We start from the raw sequence: 23,747 nt of genomic DNA, 5'->3' as shown, positions 1-23,747 counted from the left end.
TATCGTGTGTGTTTCCAACCTGATGCTTTGTGTGAAATTCAAACCTGAGCTCAATTCTGCATCCTTTTTAAAGGACAGAATAAAAGAAGCAAAAAATAACTTGCCATGCAAAAGCCGAGGGAGCAGTGCCTGCATCAGGATTTGGAAATAACCCCCCCCATGGGGCCCCTCCCTCCATGGGCAGGTTTGCGCAACAAGCCCCGGGGGCTTCCTGCACAGGGTGGCTTGGACCCCCCCATGGCACCCAAGACTCACGAGGTGCTTAAGTCTTGGAAACGACAGTAAGGAACAACGGCCTGCTCTACAGTTTTCAAGCATCACCACCGTCTCTCTGATTTTCGGAACCCAGCGCCCTGGTTCCTCTGATTCACCACCACGGTGCTCCTCAGCAAGAGTGAGGAGGCTTGAAACCACACGAGCGCAGGAACGGCCTAATGATCTCTCAGACACATCCAGACAAAAAACCACTCACCACAGAAACCACGCGGGGTCGCCCACCGGGACGTGTGAATCCAGTCAATGAGTCCACCGTGGCGTCGCCACAGCCAGCAGCTGCCCTGACTCGGCTCATCTTTCTGATCAAGCCCGGCGGAGAAGCTGCGGCCTCGGCCACTCCTCCCTGACGCAGCTGCCTGGCCGGAGCAGGAGGACGGCCAGGTTGGGACAGGGATAGTCCCGGCAGTGGCCTCTCCTGGAAGGAGCCCTCAGCAAGTGCCCTGTCATGCTGACCTTGGCACCTGGACACGCGGGTTCCCAAAATAGCAACCAGAGAGCTAAGACTTCTCCTAGAGGTGCTCCTTTCCTTTTCTGCTTGGCTCGTTCTCCTGGAGCTCTGAACCAAGGGCTGATTTTAAATAGGACTGTGGACTGAAAGCCAACATACATGATACAAGACACTTGGGCCATCCAGCCCACTATCGCCAAGACTGGCCAGCAGTAGCAGCTCTTCTGGATTCCGGGGGGGGGGGGGGGGATTGCGCTGGGGGCCTCCTGCCTGTGCCTCCCTCTGTGCAACTGCCCCTCCTGCCCCTTGCTGCACACGTCAGCCGGGCTGAGGGAGGTGTCTGCTTTGTACAACATGCTTCTTGCGGGTGCTTCAGTACCTTGGAATGCAACGGTGCAACTTCCCAGACCTCGGGTTCTTCTGCACCAGCACAGGCATCCCGGCGTCCCGCTCAGCAGTGGAGGCCAGAAGGTTCCCAGGTGGAGACGGGGCCAACAAGGCAACCCTCAGCAGATCCTCCAAGCAACGCTCGGAGGCAGGAGCGGGGCGCTTACATGTGCTCCCCTACCTGATGTGAGAGGCCCTGCGGTCTCGGACACCTCCCCCGCCCCTCCAAGCACCACTTCCCCAAGTCCATCCGGAGCTGGCAACCCAACCGCTTCTGCACTCCCGCTATGCCGGAGCAACGAGCAAGCAAGCAAAACCCCGGACAAACCCAGACCGAAGAGCAATATTCTCTGCATGTGCCATTTAGCATTTGAAACCCGCGTCCACAGTTGCTCTGCCATGGCCCCGAGGATGGAACGGAGATTGCTCCTGCTTCCCTGATGCCAGACACATTTCTCAGGGATAATCTACCGCCTGCCCAGACCCTCCCATCGTCCTCCACAGTCCTTCTCCAGAAGCCACAACCAAAGGGAGTGAGGCATGAAGCTACCAAGAGCAGGGCCTTTTCTGCTGTGGCCCACAGGTGTGGAATGCGCTCCCAAGCCAGGACTGCCTGGTGCATAATCATGCTCTTTTTGGCACCAGGCAAAACCCTTTTTTTTATTTTCCCGGTGTTTCAGTTTTCCAGTTTCTGTTTTAACCTCAGTAACGTATTTGTAATATTTGCATGACTGATAGGTTCTGTTTGGATATGACTTTCCTTTTTATACCACAGTTTTAAACTATTATATTATATTTTATCCTTCTATATTTTATGGCTGTGACTGATACGAGTGACCCAGAAGGTCTCAAGTTCAGTCTCTCAGAACAGCATCCCCAAGCAAGGTCAACCAGACCACGCTCCGTCCTGCCTGCCCATGTTATTTCACCAGCAATGCGCCACCTATTCCCAAGCATATCTCCAAGGCCATGAGGACTAGAAACCTTATAGTGAATTTCTCCTAACAGCACCTGCTTGCAAGCAGAAGTCTTGTCTGCAAGCAGGACAGGGAGCGTGGCCAGCTGGTGCTTACAAACGGATGCCCGCTCATGCCACATCCCAGCTCCGCACCCATGTGCATGAAATGGGCCAGAGAAGCCCAGGACAGGGGGCTGGGAAAGCCCCTCCAACTGTCAGAGCCACAGAGGTATTTCAGGCACCCAGTGCTCTCACGGTCCTGTGCCCACCATACCGAATCCCATGCTCTGCACCCACACCAGGGTCCCCTCTGGCTCTCTTAGCACATGCTGTCTATTTCAGATGGAGCTTGGCAGTCCCGGGATTATTCATGGCAGTTATTTATATCTCATGTAGAATACTTTCCACCAGCCCAGCCCAGCCCAGCCCCACCACCCCCATTTCAGTTCACACCACGGGTAAAAGAGCACCCAGTTCAGAGCCTCCAAGATGCAGTTTAGCTCACCAGCCCAAGGTGCCACCCAGAGAAAGCCACCCTGGAGCAAAGCCTGCTCCCATCTTGCACAAGCAGTCACCTCTCTGGCCCTGCATGGAACATTTCAGCTGCATGTGGTTCCTCATCAACTCCCAAAATAGCAGCAGTTCTGCAGCACAGTAGAACACGGGCTCATGTAGAACCCCACCAACTTAGAGTCTGGGCTTTCATTTAAACACCAACCACAATAACCATGTTGCTAGTCCTCAGGTTTGTGAGGGGATGCCTAGGGGAATGTATAACCACTTTTTTGTCCCCAGGAGGCAAAAAAGCCACTGGAAAGATTCCTGGTGATCATTATAGCGTGCTCCATGACTAGCAATATTCCCATTAAGCAAAGTAAAAGAGTGCAGGTTGCCCTACTCGTCTGCATAATGCATACAGGTCCGCATAATTCAATTTTCTTGGCACAGACTTTCACTACTTTAAAAATGACAACAGCAAACAAAAGCAGACAAGTCTGCTCACAGTCCTCAGTTATGAACAGAATTCTACACTGCTCTCTTAACAACCCGGTGCATTTCCAAAAGCTCCCCATTTATCTGGAGTTCAACTTTTAAAACAAGTCTTCAGTGCCCTGGCATTCTTGTGAGATGACACCCATGGCCTGCATTTCTGAGAAGGGACAGAAAAAGGCAAAAGACAGCACAGAATAGCAATCATGGCAGTTCCAGCAACCCAGAAGGAAGAAGAGAGGAGGCAACCGAGAGATGCGGTGCGGGGGAGGGAGCTGTGTTGATAGCGGAGTCAGAAGAAAAAGGTCGCAGGTGGCTGCAGGGAAGAGGAGCTCCAGACGCTGTCTCCAGTCTGTCTCAGGTGGAGAAAAACAGGCATGACTAAGACTCTCCTTGCTGGGTCAGTCTAGGAGCTGATTCATGTGGGACTCTCCGAAGAAGCAGGAGACTTTCTATGCAGCCCATGCGCTGCCCACATGCAAGTCCTGTGCAAGCTGTGAGTGGTGCCATCATGCTGTTACAGCATCCGAAAAGCCCTGCTGGGAGGTCCTGGGGCCCAGCCAGGCCAGCCCTCCATCGCCCCACGGGGTCCGCCTACCCATGCCCTGGACCTGGGTGCAAGGCCTGACTTTTGGCCTAACAAAAACCAGAGGCTCGCAGCGCCAAAGCTGACGCATGGAACCTCGGGCCTGGGAACAAATTAGGCCTGCCAGGAGACCATGCCCCTTTCCCGGACCGACTACCTTCCCCACAGCAGCCCTTCCTCTGGTGCGCCTCTGCTTCTGTGCCATTCTCTGCTGCCCCTAAGAAGGCTGAATGCCCCCCATAAGGCTGTGCCACAGACAGGATGAGAGCTCCGCTCAAGGAGGCTGGGGTGCTTGGCCATTCCGGCCCTCCCACCTCTAGTGAGGCCTCCGGCAGCTCCCGCAGCGTGGAATTTGACTGGCATTCCGCAGGCTGAGAGACGTGCCCCTCTCTGGCTTGGAGTACCTTTCTGCCTAGATCAATTACCGAAACTGAGCATGCTTATCAAGTGTCCGCCACACGCCAACCCCCTCGGCAATCATCCTGGCCTATCCCCCAACGGGGCCTGGAACAAGCTGACCTACAACACCTTTAAATGCAAGACAAGGCAAGCAAGCAAACACGCAACATGCCTCCTGCAGCCGCACAAAGACAGGCTGCACAAGCACCTTGAAATCCACCCTTCTCAGTGGTGACGCATGTACAGCTTCCCAGACAGCTGGACAAGGAGGGTCCCATTCTGCCAGGCGATGTGCGAGGAATCTCTCTTTTGTTCTGCGAGTGTTTCCATCTTTCTTTGCAAGTGTCCTGCATAGTTCTTGGTCCCCGTGAAGAGGTGGAAGGAGTGACTAATGTTGCCGACCCTTTTCGTATGCAAAACAGATGGTGTTTTTCAGCTTCCTTCAGTCAAAGTGAGAAAAGCCACTGAATCACTATTTGAGCAACTGAGCATCATCATCCTGCTCATTGTTGTTGTTAGAGCAATGTTGCTATTTTACAAGCAAAACATTTACAGAGTCATGAGTACAAATAAACTCTATGAACATGGCTGCTCAGATACATCTAAGAGACTAAAAGATGCTGGGTAAAGCTATCCAAATGTTTCCAGCATTCCCAAAGACAATCCAGTGACTGCCTCCAAAGGTAGCATGTCTGTTACTGTCCAAACTACACCGTTGTGCAATAGAGATAAGAAGAGGCATCCAAAACTGCCCCGCCTTTTCTTTTGCGGCCTGTGTTCACGCAGGGGAGCAAATCCCATCGATTTAACGCTGAGGCAATATGCCACAATTTATTAGTGCGTTCCTGAATGGAAGAAAGAGTAGCTAAGCCCCACTTGGCAGCTATGACTAATTTTGCAGCTTCTAAAAGATTTCATGCCAGTTCTACGTGCCCATTTCTTACACCAGCATTAATATATTCTGGCAAGATACAGGCAGGAGTCACAGGTTTGCACTGCACTCACGGGCTGTAACTCTTTGCCAGTGCCACCCAAAATACATTTCATAGAATCAGAGTAGTAGAATGGGGAGGGGCCAGGGAGGCCACCGGGTCCACCCCCCTGCTCCTGCAGGGAACCAGGGCTCCCCATCCCACTCAGAGGGCTGCCCAGTTTCTCCTTGAATGTCTCTAGTGTGGGAGCGCCCCCACCTCTCCAGGCAGCTGGTTCCACAGCGGTATTGCACTGACAGTCGGGAAGCTTCCCCTGGTATCTAGCCTGAATCTGGGTTAAACTGAAAGGCCTTTTTAGAAATCACCATCTTGTACTAGCCCCAGAAAACAGGTTTCCCCTTTTTTCCTTTCCCGGTCACTTGCCTTCCCTTGTGTGGCTGGTCATTTTACTTGGCTAACCTGATGGGAGGGACTCTATAATTCTCCCTCCCTCTCCCTCTTTAGGAGATGAGATTGGCTGGAAGGTGGGATATGACATGCAGAATAAAGCAATGCGTTTCTCACAAGCCAGCTGGAGCAATAACTGCCTCCCTTTTCACACCATACTGTTACAGAGGCCAGTGAAGACATGGGCTGCAGTGGGTCAGAGAGCAAGAGAGGCTCTGGGGCCTCTCTTGGGGGGACCCTGCCAGGGCACGATGTCCGGCAGGTGCCTGACTAGGCACAGCGCTGGCGTCATCCCTGCAGCAAAGCATCACTCTGACACGAAGCTCGGAGCGTGCCCACTTCTGCATACAGCCTTCCTGCACTTGCCTGTCAGCTCACGGTATGCCATGGTCAGGGTCTGGCTGGGCCAGCCGGCCTGCCTGCCCTCCCTCCCCACCCCCCATGGCAGTTGGGTTTGTAAGGACTTCATTAGCTCAGCTGTAATGAGGTCCCTGTTCTGTATGTAGGGTCATTATCCCTTTTTGAAGAGAGAGAAAGACGGTAATTGTTAATGAGCAAATAAGTCTGCACAATGTATAAGCAGGAACACAGAGTTGGGAGAAAGGGAAAAGGGAAGCAAGGAGCTTCCCTTCCCTTCCCTTCCCTTCCCTTCCCTTCCCTTCCCTTCCCTTCCCTTCCCTGCCAGAGCAGAAGAACCACTCAGAAGAGTTTATACCACCTAGGAAAGGCCATCCCTTTCACACCAGGCAAAATTGGACTACAGATCAACAGCCTCCGGAATGGGGCTTCTCTCCTCCGATGAGCTGGGAATGATGGAAGTTGGATTCCACACAACCAGGGGAGCTCCACATCAGAGGAAGAGAAACGCTGAGCTGGCCAGAAGTTTAGGCAATATGGCTTATCCGTATATCCAATAGCCCAGTTGTTTTCCCCTCCTCCCTCCCCGTCCCATTTCTTTTTGTGCCATGTTTTTTAGATTGTCAGCCGGAAGGCAGGGGCTACCGCTCTCTTATTCAGCCTTTGGGGGGCAGGATTCAGCCTTTTTTGGGGGATGTTAAATGCTATCACAGAGGGAAGCTATCACAAATAAATTGAAATAAATAATATACACGATGACACAGAAAATGCACATACCTGTGCAGGCAGTGCAGAGCAGCATTGTGGTTTGCACGCATGGCCCACGTGGATCGGGGGGGAGCACACCCAGGGTACCCCCTGCAGCCCTGCTTCCCCCACCGTGAGCAGCACCTGTCCATCCTGGAAGGGGTTTCACCAAGCACAGTGGTTATTGCCTGACTAAGCATTCAGAAAAGCGCTGCCAATTCTGCCTGTGAAATGAAATCAAAATAAAACAAGCAGGTTGCAGACAAGGAAAGAAACCCCATCAACAGTTCAGGATGGCTCACCCACATGGCCCTATTTTATCAACAACAAACGCTACATGTATAAATCTTCAAAAATGTGGTGGGTGAGAGAACAAAATCCAAACACAAGAGAGGGAAAATGCTGGCTGGGCTCCAAAAGTTGCTCTGGAACAGAAGGGGGAGAGAGCAGGAGTAAGAGCGCGAGTGCGTGCTCATTATTTCCTCCTGCCTTCGCTTTCTCTCAATTTTATCCCTTTCCTTCCTTTCTGCACCATTTCATGCTCACTCTGCTGCAGAGCTAGACAATTGCTTTGTAACTCTAGGGGACAATTTGACCATCGGTGAGCCAAACACAAGCGCACCCGAGCGCATGCCAAGCCCAGTCAGCAACGTCAGAACAGCCCAAACAGCTTCTGTTCTTCGACTGATTCTCCCCCACCACCACCACCACCTTCCCGCAAAGCAAAGTGCCTTTAAATGGATCTAATTGAATTGAGCCTAGCAGGGGAATGGGGAGCAAGGTGAACAGAAGCACCTTGGGTCACAGGGGTGGCAGGAGAAAAATGGGAGAGTCAGCAGAGACAAGCATGCAAGCGAAGGCTGAAGGACCAAGCATGGCCTGTCAAGGGGCCAATGCCAGCCTTTGGAGACCACACATAGCCACGCCCCTCCCAGGGCCCCTCCTGCCAATCATCTGGTTGCTTCCAGGGCTTGGCACAGTTTCAGGACGAGAAAAAGGGGCCCTGGGGCTGAGACCTGCCCCACTCACAATGTCTGGAGACCGTCCTTGGGTGGGACAGTCTCCCCCAGCTGCATAGAACACAAGGAACACATCTTTAGGAAAGAGCTCTATGATGCAGCTGGGCAGGCCTTCAGAGGTCTCAACTGCGCATCCCCCATGCTGAAAGAGAGCTGCCTGTACAGTTTACATAGAAACATAGAAACAGAGCAAGTCAGACGGCATAGTAATGCACAATTGGCATAGTAATGCACAATATTTGAGCTTGGACTGATTTCCCCACTTTCCAAGGGCAGAATCACCAAAATAGAAACATAGAAACAGAGCGAGTCAGAAGAGGTCACACGGGCCATCTAGTCTGACCCCTGGCTCCAGCCGGCTCCGCTCATGAGATGCCCACCATGTGCATGTCCAGCCTATCCTTGAACACGCGCACCGAAGGGGCCTCAACCACCTCCCGGGGAAGCCCATTCCACACCCTCTGGGTCCTAACTGTCAGGAAGTGCTTCCTGGCATCCAAATGGATCCTTGGTTCCCTGAGCTTTGCTCAGTTGGAGCGCGTCCTGCCTTCCTCTGCAGGGGAGAACAGGTCTCTGCCCACCTCCATGTGACACCCCCTCACATACCTGTATGTCGCCAACAGATCCCCTCTGAGTCTCCTCTTCTCCAGGCTGAAGAGACCCAGTTCCCTCAGTCTCGCCTCATACGGCTTCCCCTGCAAACCGGTCACCAACCTTGTGGCCCTACGCTGCACTGACTCCAACCTGGCTATATCCTTCCTGTAATGAGTGGCCCAAAACTGAACACAATACTCCAATTGCAGGCGCACCAGAGTCATATAGAGTGGTGGTAATCCCTCTCTCGATCTGGAAGCCACACTTCTGGCTATGCAACCAAGGGTGGCGTTTGCCCTCTTGACCACCGCATCACACGGCTGACACATGTTCAGCCTGCAGTCGACCAGCACCCCGAGGTCCCTTTCACAAGGGCTGCTCTCCAGCCACTTGTCCCCTAACCTGCACTTATGACACCCATTCCTAAGTGCAAGGTCTTGCACTTATCCACATTGAATGCCATCCTGTTGTCTCCTGCCCACTTCCATAGTCTGTCCAGATCCTTTGGGATCTGGAGTACCTGCTCCTCAGTTGTAGCCACTGCCCAGGTTTTAGTGTCGTCTGCGAATTTGATCAGCAGACTGTTCGCCCCTTCTTCCATGCCATTGATGAATAGATTAAACAGGATCGGCCCCAGGACAGAGCCCTGGGGGACCCTGCTTGTCACTGGCCGCCATCCCGATGATTCCCCATTAATGGTTACCTTCTGCTTTCGGTCAGTCAACCATGCCCTAATCCACCGGACAGTGCTTTGGTGTATCCCAAAACTCCTCAGTTTCTCCACCAGGATGTCATGGGGCACTTTGTCAAAGGCCTTGCTGAAATCCAGGTACACCACATCCACTGCATCCCCTCCATCCAGCCACCTTGAAACCTTGTCATAGAATTCCACAAGGTTTGTCTGGCAGGACCTGTTCTTGCGGAAGCCGTGTTGTGTGGCCGCCAGCCTCCCTTCCCTATCCAGCATCACTAGATCTCTCACTATTATGAGCCTTTCCATTGTTTTTCCTACAATGGACATAAGGCTAACTGGTTTGTAATTCCCTATGTTCTCTCTACTACGCTCTTTGAAAATTGGGACCACTGATGCCACCCTCTAGTCCTTTGGAACTTCACCCGTTCTCCATGAGGCCTCAAAAATGGAGGCCAGTGGGTGTGAGAGAACCCCTGCCAACTCTCTAAGTACTCTTGGGTGTAACCCGTCAGGGCCCGGTACCTTTGTAACATCCAATGCCCCGAGGAGCCCCTCAACTTCTAGGGGGTGATTCTAATCTGTGCCCCTAAGTTCCCGGCTTCATCTAATCTCCCATACGGATCTCCCCCATCTCCCCAAATACTCCCCAAATACTCATTTAGCATCTGTGCCTGTTCCCCCACATCAGTCACCGAATCCCCTTCCTCCTCATTTAGCGGTCCCACCGCCTGTCTCCCCTTCCTCTTCCTATTTACATGCTGACAGAAGCCCTTTTTGTTGCTCTTCATATTCTTTGCAAGTTGCACCTCGTAATCAGCCTTAGCCTTGCAAGGAATCCTTCTGCAATGGGCCTCCTCCTCCCAGTATACCTTTTTGTCTCTTTGCTCCAGTACCCATTTCCTACAGAGGTTCCTCTTTCGTCTAATCCCTCTAACCACCTCCTTTCGCATCCATGTCGGCGCTCTCCTTCGCCTCCCCATCTTACTGACTAGAGGTATCGTCAAGGCTTGCGCCTCCAAAACCTCCCTTTTGAGTGCCATCCACCCCTCCTCAACTCGCTTGCCTTCCAGTAACCTCTCCCAGGGGACTTTCCCCAGTCTGGCCTTCAGTTGGCCAAAGTTGGCCCTCTTGAAGCCCCAGCTTCTAGTGCTCGACCTGCTGCCCGACCCCAGTCCCCTGATCTCAAAGCAAAGGATGGAGTGATCAATTGCATCCAGCGCTCCCCTAATTTGTACCTCATCCAGCAGCTCCTCCTTTTTGGTCAAAACCAACTCAAGGATGTCTGCCCCCCGGTTGCCTCTTGGAACCTCTCCAAAGGACCTTTTCCCCATCCTCGTGAGTGCAACCCGTCCCTTGCCAGAAGTCCATTGGCAAGAAGCCAGGTGCCGTGGTCAAGGAACCCAGAGCCTTCTGGCACCACACCCTGAGCCAGTCGTTCACCTCGGACACCCTCCTGTCCCTGCCTGGCCCAAATCCCTGGACCGGTAAGATGGATGAGAAGGCCTCTTGGGCCTTTAGCTCCCCGAGTTTCTTCCCAAGGCCTCGAAGTCCCTGGTGATCCCGCCCACACCCTGCCTGGCCACGTCGTTTGTGCCCACATGGATCACCAGGAGCGGCGGGTGACCCCCAGAGCGAACAAGACGCTCCACTCTGTCCTTCGCATGCCGGATGCGTGCGCCCGGCAGGCAGCAGACCTCCCTCGCCTCAAGGTCAGGGCAGCACACTGCCGCCTCAGTGCCCCTCAGCAGGGGACCCCGACGACAATCACCGGCGGCCGTGCCCTGGCCCTCGCCTCCCCATTGCCGCTTGTGGTCCCAGGGTGGGGGTCCTGCTGGTCCCCCGAGGCCGCGTCAGCCCCAGCCTCCCCAAGCGGAGAGAACCTGTTTCCCAGCTCCTGATCGGCGCCAGGAGGAGGAGGCCGTGCTGGCCTCCCCCTCCTGTGGGTGACATGCCTCCGTGCCCCCCCCCGGCTGTTCCTCCCGTGGCCCCTCGCTCAATCCTCTGTCTGGAGTGGGGCTGCTCCCAGGGGGCCTGGAGATCTCTCCCGGCCCTGGGACACCTCACCTCCTCCTCCAGGGGGGATACCCGATTGCACCGAGGGCGAGTGTAGCCCTGCCTTTCCTGGGGGAGAAGGGCGAACATGTCGCAGCAACACCCATGACTCCCGCCAAGGCCATCCCCTGGCCTGCCATTGGGAACGTTGTAAGCCATCCGGAGACGACAGTGATGGACAGCCTACACATTTTCTAGATAAATAAATTAAATAAATAAACCCCTCAGAGACCCTACCTTGGTCCCCCACCTTGTCTGTCCTGCACTACTGTTCACGCGCCCAGTTCTCCCAGGCAAACCCCCCCCCCCCACACACACACACACAAGGATAAAATAAAATAAAATACCTGCCCCCAGGGAAGGGAGTCCCTGGGCAGCGCAGGCCACCCGGGGCGCAGGCAAGGGACGGCGCCTTATAAGCCTCCCAGGCCAGTGGCCCCGCCCCTCTGCGTCCTCCTGGCCTCCCTGGCCCCGCCCCCTCCCTCCCCACTGCTTCTGCCCCCCGCCCTCTGCCCAGCCCCTGCCTTGCCTCCGCCCGTCCCCTGGCCGCCCTCAGCACACTCTCCCAGCCTCTGCTGCTCTGCCCAGAGGCAAGAGCCAAAAGTTAAATTGTTCTGTCACTGCTATAAATGGCAATTCTGGTCTACTCAGTGAACTAGTATTTTCCACATGTTGATGCCCCGAGAATTATTACATTACATTTCTATACTGCCTGTAGCCAACGCTCTCTGGGTGGCTAACAACATTTTAAGTCACCCATCCAGATTTCAACCAGGCCCAATCCTGCTTAGCTTCCAAGATGAGGCAGGATCAGGCACTGACATGGAATCAGGCTATACGGAAGCTAATTCAACCCTCCTTGCTCAAATGGGAGATGGGGTCAGATGGGCAGAGAGATGGAAAGCTCAATTATGCAAAGGTGTCAGCAAACACAAACCAGATATCCAAGAAAGTACTTGTCGGAAGCTGGTGTCTCTGTGCCACCCATCAAATACCAAATGTATTGTATTATAGAAGGAGGGGTTATCCCTCCAGTTTGGTAACAGGCTTTTCCTGTACAAAAATCCATTTATTCTGACTATTTGTAGATCGCCGTGAAGGGAAATAGTTTAAAAGAATGTGTACATCACTGAATATTAGAGAGGGCTCAGTACAGCATTTATCTTTGTAGTAGCCTCCTCCCCAAAACAAGCCATTGGCAGACACTGCCAAAATAATGTGTTTAACAGAAGCATTAACTAATTGCATATCAGCAATTAGCCAAATTAGACATCCATGTCTCAAGGAGAGATTGCTGCATCCAACAGATCCAGAATAAACATTTTTGTGGAGCAAGCGCAGCCTGAGGCCCACCGGCACGACGGGCTGCCCCCAGAGCCACAATCAGGCGTTTTGTGGGGGTGCACAGAGCAGCTCCCCGAATTTCTAATGTGCCCAGTGGTTCAGCCAGTTCAGGGACCACCGACTTAACCTCGCAACACATGCCAAAGAGAACACCGTGTGGAATGGGACCGAGCAGGGGGTGTGGGGGGGTGTGGATGTGCCGCAGCTGCACCGGCCAAGATTTCAGAAGCTTTGCAACATCTCCTCTTAAGTGAGCTTTTGCAAAGAGCTTTGCTGCTGCTGCTCTTTTCTGCCATCTATTAACAAGTTTGTTGGCAGCCGGGGGGTAAAGGATACGAATAAAAGTTTGGACCCGGATTTTCACTGGACCAGCAGCACCAGCAGAAAGGGACCTTCCCACCCACTCCTTCCTCCCGCGACTGTCCTGCCAGGTACACAGTGAGCCGGATACCCCTGCGAATGGGGTGAGCTGCGGTGTGGGAGGAATCCCCCAGATGGTGGAGCAGCCTTCTGTGATGGAGGCCCTCTTCTCACGTGTGGCCCTTTCTCTTGCAGAAAGCAGGTCCTGGATCCAGTCCCTGCACTGACTTTTCACCCCTGCGAGTTGCTCTGTTCCCTGAGGTCGCCCCATGAAGCTGGTCGGTGAGAGAATCAAGAAAGATCCAAGGGAACCCTTCTTTGGAGTTAAGCCATGGAGCTGACCACCACACAAGCTAGCGATGCCCACAAAAAAGACCTTTTTATTTAAACATCATTTTAATTGTTAAAATATATGATCTGGCCAGGGCAACTTCCTCTTCCTTCTCTTTCCTCCTCCTATATTCTTTATTTACTTATTTTATACTGTCAATTTTAATTTTATATTATTGTATCTCAGTGTATTTTTTGTATTTCTGTATTTATTGGTAATTTATTATGTTCTATTGTATTTCAATGTATCTTATTGTGTTGTAAGCTGCCCCGAGGCTTTGGCAAGGGGTGGCATAGAAATGTTATAATAATAATAATAATAATAATAATAATAATAATAAGTGGACAGCATTGACGGGATCAGACAAATTCATCAGAATATGGTTACCCATGGCCACCGGTCCTGCCGCCAGTGGCTGGGGAACATGGATGGGAGGGTGCTGTGGCACTCCAACTCTGCTTGGGGCAACAGGCAAGCCACTGCAGGGGCAGGCAGCTGGACTCTGTGGATCCCTGGCCGGAACCAGCACCAGGGCTCCGTTCTCTGAAAGCCTGTGGGTGGAAAAGCATCGTGCACAAACAGGAGTCCAAAATACAGAAGCGGGAAGACTTGCTGAAAATGCTGACTGGCATAATACGTGGGCTTCTCGGCAAGGCTGATGGTCTCCACCTAATTTATGTAGTGTTCCTTTATGCACATGTATGCTGCTTTAATTTAATGAAATCACTAAGCAGCCTCCAGTAACTCTTTTCAAATCTCTCCCTTCAGCCTGGTGGTGGGTTTGCCCTCTCCCACTGACTCCAACTCCCATCCCCAGCTATCAGCCAGGCCTCTTGGTTGAGGGTTGTAGGCCATTGCCCTGAAGTCTGCTGGGTTTTATTTCTTTGCCTCCTTCCCAACTCCCCAACATCACCCCTTCCCCTCCCCACTCCCAAGTCCATAAAAACTTCTTAAAAGGCACCATGGGGGAAGAGCAAGCACCATAAAAGGAGTAAGCAGATGGGAAACCCATTACCTGTTTTACTGGCCCCGATGATCATGGTCACCCCTTTCATCTCAGTGGCAACCAACATACTGCCCCAGCCGGCACAGGGGTGCCGGTCATGGTGGCTCACAGGAAGCCCAAATTTAAGACTCCTGAGCCAAACACAGAAGGGGAGCCTGGTCTCAGTGATGAAGGGGAAGCAACGTGGGAAAGCACCCTGGGGATGGTACTTTCTCGTCGCCTGCCCCAGAGCAGCAGGGGAGGAACACAGACCCGGCCCAGCCTTGTTTTTCTCCTGCCAAACCTGCAGGCAGCAAACAGCACAGGCACCTTTCTGCTTCTAGACGGCCAACTGCTGAGATGCCCGGGAGCAAGCCCACACTCCCAACAATACACATTTCCCCTTCCTGCGGAGGAGCAGCCTTCGGAAAGCCGCTGTCCAGGGGTTGCTGCAGGACCCTTGTCCAGGACTGGCATCCAGCCAGAGACACGCCCTGACTGGGCACTCGGGCAGAGCTGCAACAGGGCAGCCTCCCGAGGGAGACGGTCCCGGCAAGGCTCACGCAGAGCCCCACACAGGACCCCCACACGGTGGCCCCTCCCACAAGGTTGTCCTGTGCTTCTCCATTCTTGGCGGTGGGCGGGGGGGGGGGGGGCAGCTCCCACTTCCTGGAGACTGCAATCTCCAGGCTTGCAGCAACCCTAAAGGACAGGGGGCTCCTGGTCCGAAGCCAGGACAACTTCTACAACATACGGGATACATTTATTCTTTCTTCTATCTACAAGCCACACTTGCTGGGATCTTCCTACAAACCCTAAAAAATTAAATAAATTAATAAATTATAGGGGCAGCCCACAGAAGACTGTTTCAGAGTGTAAATGGTTGTTATTGTTATTGTGATTGTTATTACATTTATAAATCACCCCAGTAGCCCATAAGGCTAATGCAGCTGTATTAGCTGATGATGAAATTTTGGACTGTAAAAGAATGTTTGGTCTTTGAAAATGCAATTTCAAATGTTTCTTTGAAAATACAACAGTCACATGACTGCTTGGGGCTCTTGGAAAACAAGATATCTAACTAAATTAAGTGTCTTGCATCACACTCAGTTCTTTCCCCAGAACATTCAATTCAGCAAAGCAAGATTTTCCACAGCTGGTAAATGCTGAATAAGAGAGTAGAGGCCCTTTCCAGTACAGCCAACATAATCTAAATTTCAACAGCAATTATTGAACATTTTATCTGCTCCAAATCCACTGAGCCTTGGAATTACAAAATTATGTTCCCAATTTGAGAAAAAAACCAACAGCATTCCAGAGGAAATCATCTAACACAAGTCCAGGCAGGATTCACACCATGGCTTCAGCCCCTTTCCTTCTCCAGCCCCATAACATGTTGCCAAGGAACTGGAAAACTTTCTGGGGAAAAACTGGCAACGTGGGTGGGAAGAGAAGGACCCTGCCCTGAAATCCCCATCATATGCAAATTCAAGAGAAATCAAACATGGGTTCCCTCATGGACCAAACCAAAATCATATTATTAGACAATGTATTCATTCGTTTGCTCATCCATGGGCTTATTTAAATCTTTCCCAGCCACCTTTCAGAGCAGGAATTGTCTCTGGGAAAGTATAAAAGAATAAAATCCGTAAACCTAAACGCCCATATCAAAACACAAGAGCCCCCAAACATGAGCGCAGCAGCTGCAGGCAGGAACGGCCCCTCCAAAATGGCCAGGGAGGCGGAACACAGGAAGGCAAGCCAGAGCGGGGCAGCATTGCCAGCTATCTGCCCCTTCTCCAAAGACAGCACGGATCCGGTCTGATGCCCCTCCCCTTGTCTGCCCTCCCCCCCCCCGGGGCAACAGAAGTGCTCATTCAGTCACACTTGGGAGGGCCGGGAACAATCCCCCCTCACCAGTTGCAAGACACGGCCCCAGGAAACCGCACGGCTGGTCCGTTGCCATGCGCTTTCACCGGAGTAGCACTGACTGGACCACCATGGCATAGAAATGTTTCAATAAATACATACATACATACATACATACATACATACATACCATGCCTAAAACGTGCACGGGCCACTAGCTTCCTGGATTTTGTGTCTGTCTTGTGCAGGGTGTGGCAAAAAATCAAGAACTGTGGATTTCCTGCTCAAAAAGAATCTCTGATACAAAGTGTGTGCTTTTGAAAGGTGGGGGGAAGTGAGAATCTAGTTCCTGCCACCGCTTGGCAGACCTTGGGCCAAAGGCTTCATCCCCAAGACGTGCCAATTCCGCCTCTGTCAGAATCTTCTGCTCCCCTCCGGATGCCCAGAGCGACATCTGTGGTGGATAACCCACCTTCTGGAATCTCTCAGCTCCCGGCAAAAGGCGGCAAACAAAAAGGGAAGCTGCGGTTATGCGGTGCTCCGAATGCAGGAAACGCAGAGCCGCTCAGCCTGGCAGTCCTGCTGGGGCCCTGCTGCTCTTGACAGGAGGCATCTGCCTGGGTCTGTGTTCACCTAAGCCAGCGGTGCTTCCTCTGCGCTTACAGTGGGGCCTAAAAGCACCTTTGAACCCGTCTCGCTGGACTCCCATCTGGCAGATGCTGCAGCTGAGTTCCGAGCTGCCATGCTTGCAGAGACAGGCATGCAAGCTGTGCATTAATGCCCAAAACTATGAATGCAGTAAACAGGGGTCTGAGGACAAAGACGGCAGACATCAGCAGAGGCCTGACGCTGGTACAGCTTCCTGTTGAGGGTACAGTCTGTGGCAAACCCAGAGCCCCCACTTCTGGCCCGAGTCCGTGGTGTGTCAAAAATGCTGGAAATCTAGGCGGGGAGTGGCAGTCGTAGGCTGAGGAACTACGGAGCTCAGGTTTTAGCTGGGGTGGCAACCAATCCTGGGCCCTTTAAATTGAGAGCAACTGTGCATGTGCATGTGCTTGCACGCACATGCACGCGCGCACACACACACACACACACCATCAAGAGCAAGGCAGCAGCCAGCTGGTCATCACATGTGCAAAAACCCAAAGGGGGCAGCTGAGATCCTGGAGGCCTGCTCTTGCTGGCTCTGGTGAGAAAGGTGCACGGGCACAAGCACATGCCACCCACACGACTCTTCCAGGGTGTGTGTGGGGCGCCTTTTTCTCCACGGCAATCATCGACTGTTCCTGACAAAATCACCCTGGGGCCTGTCTCTCATGATAAAACAACATTTTCATGGTTCATGATGCGAACGCCGCACGGCAATTGCAAGTGAAGGAGGAAAGGGAGGGGCAGGGGGGCCACGAAAAGCAATTGCCCAGCGTGGAGAAGGTGGGTGCAGCGGTTAGATCCTCCCTCCTCGGAATACCTGACCTTGCTGGGGGGCCGCAAGGTAACCGGGGGAAGCCCAGTGGAAGGGCTTCTTCATGCAGCGCAGCATTCGGCCACGGAATTCACTTCCCCGAGACGGAGTGGCAGCCATCCTTTCAGACAGCTTCAAGCGGGATGGGGCAAAGTGATGGGGAAAGGCCGTGGATGGCTGCTAGTCTTCATGGCTGTGTATGGCCTCCAGGATCAGGGGCGAGAGGCCTGCATGTGCCAGTTGACGGGACACATGGGTGGGACGGAGTTGTCATCCCCCTGCTTCACAAGAGTGCCGGTGGTTTGCTCTCTAGCCCAACTCCAGGCTCTGGGATTGCAAGGACACCCTCTTTCAAAAATATTCTCAGCAGTTCTGAGCACTGTGGAAAGAACAGATACTTTTTCCAAGATGCCCACTGAAAGGGAACCTTTTGAAACAAAGTCCAGGGACAAAAGCCAGCCTCTCTCTCCACCTGGCACTCCTTCAGGGCTGTTAAGCTAAGGAGACATCTGCCCTTCTGTGTTGTCAAAAGCGGAAACAAGGCAGGGCATAAATGCAACACAATCATCACTGCTCACGCAATGTGCGTGGTTCATCTTGGAGATCACAGCAGCGCAACCACAGGTCCGGGGGGACCAAGAGTCTGGCTGATGATGCCAACCCTCAAGCGAGATTTCAGCTCATTTTGGTCTGTCTGAATTTTTAAAAATGCCACCAGAAGGGTGCTGTGCTTTAAGCAATCTTGGGTGTTGAACCCCCTCCTGCCACAGGCTGCACTCCATTCTGGAGGTCTTGAGGTCTGTATTCCAGCCCTGGGCAGTTCCAAAGCCAAAAAAGACAGAGGCCAAAATACAAAAAAAATACCACCCTGTGGTAGCACAAAGCTGACACTGCCACTCAGCCTTAGGAAGGAGGCATTTCGACCTCTTGGAAGGGGGAAATCTACACAAACGCTGGAAAACCATGAAAGGTAGATGAGAGAAACGTGGGGGCAGGCGCTGAGAATTTCAGAAGGCTTGGCTCAGGCCCCATGGGCCTGGGTTTAGCCCTGACCCTGAATTTTCCCACCACAATTTTAAATGAATACACAACCTCTCTACAACCATGGAGATGCTCTGAAAAGGTATCCATCTAAACTCCAGTGCACTCTGCCCAAAAGAAATGCAGAGATTAGCTTTGTTATAAAGCAGGAACCAATAACTTGACCTCAGGAGCTTCCAGAATCCAGCAAGAAGTATTCACAAGACATTCACATGTTCAGCCATCAGCCACACAGCCCAGTTGCTCATGAAAGTCACTGCCCAGCAAAGGGGTCCACAAACAATTGCCCATCGATTTCCATTCCAGAGATTTCCATGACCTTCAGCATAGCTTCAGCAAACAGCTGTACGAGTCCAGGTTTTTGCAGTTTACTGTTCGACGTCATTGCACTCCCAAGGCACACAGTGCCGTCCCTCTTTCTATGGGCAGAAAACACTGAGCCCAAGAAGGCAAAAGCACTAGCCCAGGGTGGCGGCCTGGTGGCCACCTGCACAATTCTCGGCATGCCTGCTCAGAGAAGCCCTGCAGAGTTACTGTCCTTCACCCTGGTGAATGTTTATAGCAGGGCCGGGCAACTTGCAACCCGCCAGACGGTGGACTTTGCCTCCAATCAGCCCATGCCAGACTCCAGTTCTTACCCAGCTTGGCCAGCACAGAACAGGCCCAAGAGGGCAGGGGCATCATCTGGTGGTGCTCGCATAGCCTGTTGCCAGCATGTGGATCACAGACGAAGTCCGCCAGAGGCCAAAGAAAGCTTGGATGAATGTGGGGAGTTTCCAAGGAGTGTTGAAGCTCGCCTCTGCATGCACACATGTCCTGAGAGGGTTGGGGTGCCACTTCTGGGAAGACCCCCTTTTGCCTGGCCACATTCTGCCTCAGCTGGGACTTCATCCTGCATCACCAGCTCATGTTCTCCTGATTCCACAGCAGTAGAGCCCTGCCCAGAAGAGGGCCTTGGCTGCCTTGTGCTCCATTCTGCATCTTCCTGTGTAGATCCTACAGCACTTCCTACTACGAGTTAGCACAGCTGGTCTAAGAGGTCAGTTACCAAGATCCCATCACCAAAAGCAACGAGGGGCTGGACAGAGAGGAAGCAGCTCCATTCATATTGGCTCTGCTCACCAGGAACTTGTTCATGAATGGTTTTTTATTTGTGATTAGCATTCCCATATGAAAGCCATCTGTTTGTTTGTTTGTTTCATTCCATATCTATGCCAACCCATAATCTGAAGGTTCTCTCGCAAATGCTAGAACAGCATACACTACAGCAATAAAACAATTAACAAAATAGATAAAATGATAAAGTGATAGATAAAGCATCTCGGGATAAAATATAACCACACACATGATAAATACAGCCAGTCAATTAACAACCAGAAATTAAATAAGTAATCCATAACAAAAATATAAAAGTATAGATTAAATTAAATTGAATTAAATTAAATTAAACCTAAAGCTTGTTCGAACAAAAAAGCAGGAGCATAGCTGAGAAAGCAGCTGAAGCTGACAGAAGGCACTCCTGCCGCCGTCTCCACCTGAGAAAGGCCCAGGAGCCCCCAAGCTACAAACTGTCTCCTTTGGGGGGCTGCAACCCTGACCAGGGAAGGTCGGCCATTTTCCAGCTGGAGTGCCAGGGTGCCCCCAGCAGTGCCTCCGTCTTGTCTGGATTCAGCTTCAGTTTATTGGCCCTCATCCAGCCTACTGCTGAGCCCAGGACAGCCGCTACCTCACCTGGGTCAGATGGAAAGCTGAGGTAGAACTGGGTGTCCTCGGTGCACAGAGGACACCTCGGCTCACACCTCCAGATGACCTTGCCCAGTGGTTTCACACGGATGCTGAAAAGCATGGGGGACAGAATCGAACCCTGCAACAGTCCCCCAGCAGCAGCAGCACCTGGGACCGGCCAGCCACGTAGGATCGGAGCCCCCAACTCCCAACCCGGCCAGCCATTCCAGAAGGATACCATGGTGGATGGTATCAAAGGCCGCAGAGGGATCCAGGAGAATCCACAAGGCCGCACAACTCACAGGGCAACCAAGGCAGGCTCTGGCCTGAACCCAGGTTGAAGACCCGACTGAACTGGGTCTAGATAATCGGTTTCCTCCAAACATGCCGGGAGCCGCTGGCCCACCTCCTGCACGACCAGTTTGCCCAGGCAGGAGCCACTGGCTATTGGTCTAAAATTATTTGCATTGCCCGGGGCCAGCTTCTTTAGGAGTGGGGTCACCACAGCCACCTTTAAAGGGGCTGGCACAGCTCCCTCTCCCAAGGCGGTGTTGCCCACCTCCCGAGCCCAGGGGTGAGCCCTTCCCCAGATCGCCCCATGAGCCACGATAGGCAAAGGTTCAGTGGACAAGTGCTGGGCCAAAGGTGTTCAAGCACCGTCCGCAGCATCAGGCTGCAGTGCCGGAAACCGATCCATGAAAGCAGGGCCAGCTGGCACACTGGACACCTCTGCTGGTGGAGCCGGGGCAACTGTGGTGTCAGAGCGAATCCAAGCGATAGCGCCCTAAGTCTTGCGCACATTCCTCAGAGCAGGCTGCCCAGAGTTCAATGGCATCTCTTTTGGGGCCGGAGTGTAGAAGCCCCCACACCACCCGGAAAAGCTCTATTGGACAGCACTCCAAGGACACAATGCAGGGGAAGTAAAAGTGGATTTTCGCCACCTTCACTGCCTTGGAATAGGCCTGATAATGGGCACTAAGCCGTATTCTGTCGGATTTGGCCCAAGTTTTCCTCCACCTAAGCTCTAGCCATTAAATTGCCTAGCAATTTAATCTAAGCTTAATGAAAACAAACAAGATGATTAAAGCTAGGGCAATATTAAAACCACATAATTTGAAAGACTATAGGTATTTAAAGAATGTATCTTTGCAATGGTTTGCTTTCTCCCACAGAAAAGAATAGTTGCCACTCAGCCCTCTCTGTGGAGCAGAGTTAGCGTCTTGCTTTTAGGGCATTTACTGCAGTAATAGCAGAGGATATGGTGGGGGGCTTTCTCCAAATAAAAATCCCATCTGTTACAAAAACAAGCATTACAGTTGGGAGACGAGGCTTGATTCTCAATAGCAGAGGTCATAGTTTATCCCAGTAGAAAGGTATTCCCAATGCTGTTAAGTTTTCCCATACAAATTAATGGTTGCAGAGGGCGTTTTCGGGAGACACCGCTGCAGTAAGGTCCCTTTGCCTGCAATGCTGAGCACCTTCACCCTGGACTCAGCACTCACACATAACAACCTTGCCATCTGCTTGGAATCACACCAGTCCTCTGGAGCCCTTGGCCCCTGGAAGGGTTAACAGTGTCACCGCTGTCTGCCTAGTCCCTGACCAAAGCCACACAACCAACAATCCGTTCAGAGGCAGTTGTCCATTCCAAGTATATATCCTGCATTTCCACCCAAAAATGGTGCTTGAGACGGCTGACAATAAGGCCAAGATGAAAACTGAACATTGATCTGAACAACCATGATAACAAGCAGATTAAAGACACAACAGAAGGCATAACTGCATGATCAAGAAACAGCCCACAGCAGACAGGAAGCCTTCCATTTTGTGCTCTATTGGCAGGAATCTCATGGATTTTTAAAGTTGTTGTTGTCAGTGCCAATACTGCTAATAAGCAAAAAGGAAGTCACGTCTCTGCCCCAATGAACATGCAAATGCAAGTATTAACCTTCATGGAGAGAGAAAAGTAGGAAATCAAAGGAGAGGCAGAAATCACAAGGGACCGATCTGAACTTGGGTACCTCTGCCAGCTGGGGTTAAGGATTAAGGAGAGAAGGCAAGGCCTGTATAGAGGCAGTGGCTGGAACTTGTGCTCAGAGGAAGATGTTGCCTTCATGTAACATTCACACAAGATGCTCAGGCCAAAGGCCGGCATTGCAACACCTCTGGGACATGCCTGCTGCAGGGCAGCCGGGTGTCCTACGCTACAGAGGACGGCACCCTGTTTCACTTCTGTGAGACTTAACTTTCCTCCTTCCCTTCTCACCCCTTTTACCTTCTGTATCAAATATTTTTGGCTTGCAAATCTGTGAGCAGAACCTGTCTTATTTTACTGAATAAGCCATTCTGGAAGCTTGCTGGAGCTGAGGAGGAGGGCAAAAAATAATTTAAATAAAGAAGGAAATTTTTGAAGAGCAGTCAGACAACAGCCTTTTATTTGAAGGGGCCTGCCATTGGAGGGATATGCCCGTCTGCCTAGTTATTTTGGGGGCCACCGTCAAAGATGCAGCCCTTGCGGGGGCATGCCAAGCAGGAAGCACACAAAAAGGGCCCGAGAGAGACCCGCAGAAACAGATCCAGCACAACCCAGAAAAAAAAGGCAACAACAAAGCAGAGGCCGCCAGCGCAGGCTGCCTGGAAGGCAGAGGGCCTTGGCGTTGCCCCCTGAAGGTCAGCACCTGGACAGCAGACCGCTCAGCCTCTGGCCACTGGGCCACTGAGGCAGGATGCACGTCACCCGTATCTGTGGTTTCCCAGTGGGCCTGTTGTGGGGCCAGTGGGGAGCAGCGGACCCAGTGCTGGCCAGGGGCGCTGGGCTCAAGCAGCCCATGAAGCCTGCGGGTGGCTCTGGGGCCCGTCTGGCCCAGCAGCGTGACGGAGCGTGACTGCGACGGAGCGCGGAGAAGGCAGACCCTGCAAGCCACCTTGCCGGACGCCTCGCAAAAGGCTGGGGTGCCAATGGAAGCAACAGGCGGATAACTGTGCACACACCCCTCTGTTTGCCCCTGCAGGCCCTCCTTGCTTGTTTTTGTTTTCCTCTGTTTTGCTCTGGGATTGTTGTGTTTGTTTTGCTTTTCATTTGTGAGAACAATCCTGCCCAGCTGCCCTGCCACCCACCTCCATCCACGCCGTTTCCTTTTTTTTTTTTAAGTACTGCAGTTGGAGAAAAAAAAGCCATGTAAGTTTCCAGAAACTTTTTTCCTTTTTTAATCAAAGTCAGGCTAAAACCATGAATACTAACCAAAACTGACCACAAAAACAAAAAAATAGAGACAGAGCAGGCATGGATTGCTCACAAATCAAAATACAACTGGAACTGCTGGCAAGAAAGGGAGGGGGAACTTGCAGGTAGAAATTAACTGGGAAGGACCAGGGATGGAAAGGGGGCAGGGGCTCCCCAGCCACCCCACACTTTCCATCGAGGTGCAAGAACAGCTCCTTGGAGCAAGACCTGGCTGTGGCTGGCCCTTTTCTCCGGAGGAGAGGATCTCTTTCCGTAGGACCGATCTTTCTGGGGTACCTTCGGAGGGGCCATGGGGGGGGGTAAAGGAAAGTTCGGGGAAGGGGGGAAGGTAGTCCCTTTTGACAGGCAACTCCAGAAAGAGGGGGCAACTACCCAGGGGAAAGGCCCCGTCCCGCCGCACCAGGGCGGAACGCACCAAGGGCACCCCCAGCACTGAACCTGCTGGGACCCCCTCGCCGCCACATTCCGAAGAGAACGCTCCCCGCGCGCCCCGCCTCCCC

General features: G+C 52.4%; 1 protein-coding gene across 3 annotated transcripts in view; it reads right to left on the bottom strand.

The window, feature by feature from the left end:
• Positions 1-23,747, bottom strand: part of RXRA (retinoid X receptor alpha) — a 104,976-nt gene that overhangs the window by 80,255 nt on the left and 974 nt on the right. Inside the window, exon 1 of one of the 3 annotated variants that reach the window (XM_044453046.1) lies at positions 473-662. The exons of the other annotated variants lie outside the window; for them this stretch is intronic. The gene's annotated coding sequence lies outside the window, so the exon portion shown is untranslated. Of the gene's footprint in view, positions 1-472; positions 663-23,747 lie in introns of those variants that run through there. 3 annotated transcript variants of the gene reach the window in all.

This window comes from Varanus komodoensis, unplaced genomic scaffold (genome assembly GCF_004798865.1).
Source record: "Varanus komodoensis strain SLA01 unplaced genomic scaffold, ASM479886v1 scaffold77, whole genome shotgun sequence".
In the NCBI taxonomy this organism is placed as follows: Eukaryota; Metazoa; Chordata; class Lepidosauria; order Squamata; family Varanidae; genus Varanus; species Varanus komodoensis.
Note: the sequence above shows the minus strand (reverse complement) of the source record. Positions and strands in the feature narration are given on the sequence as shown.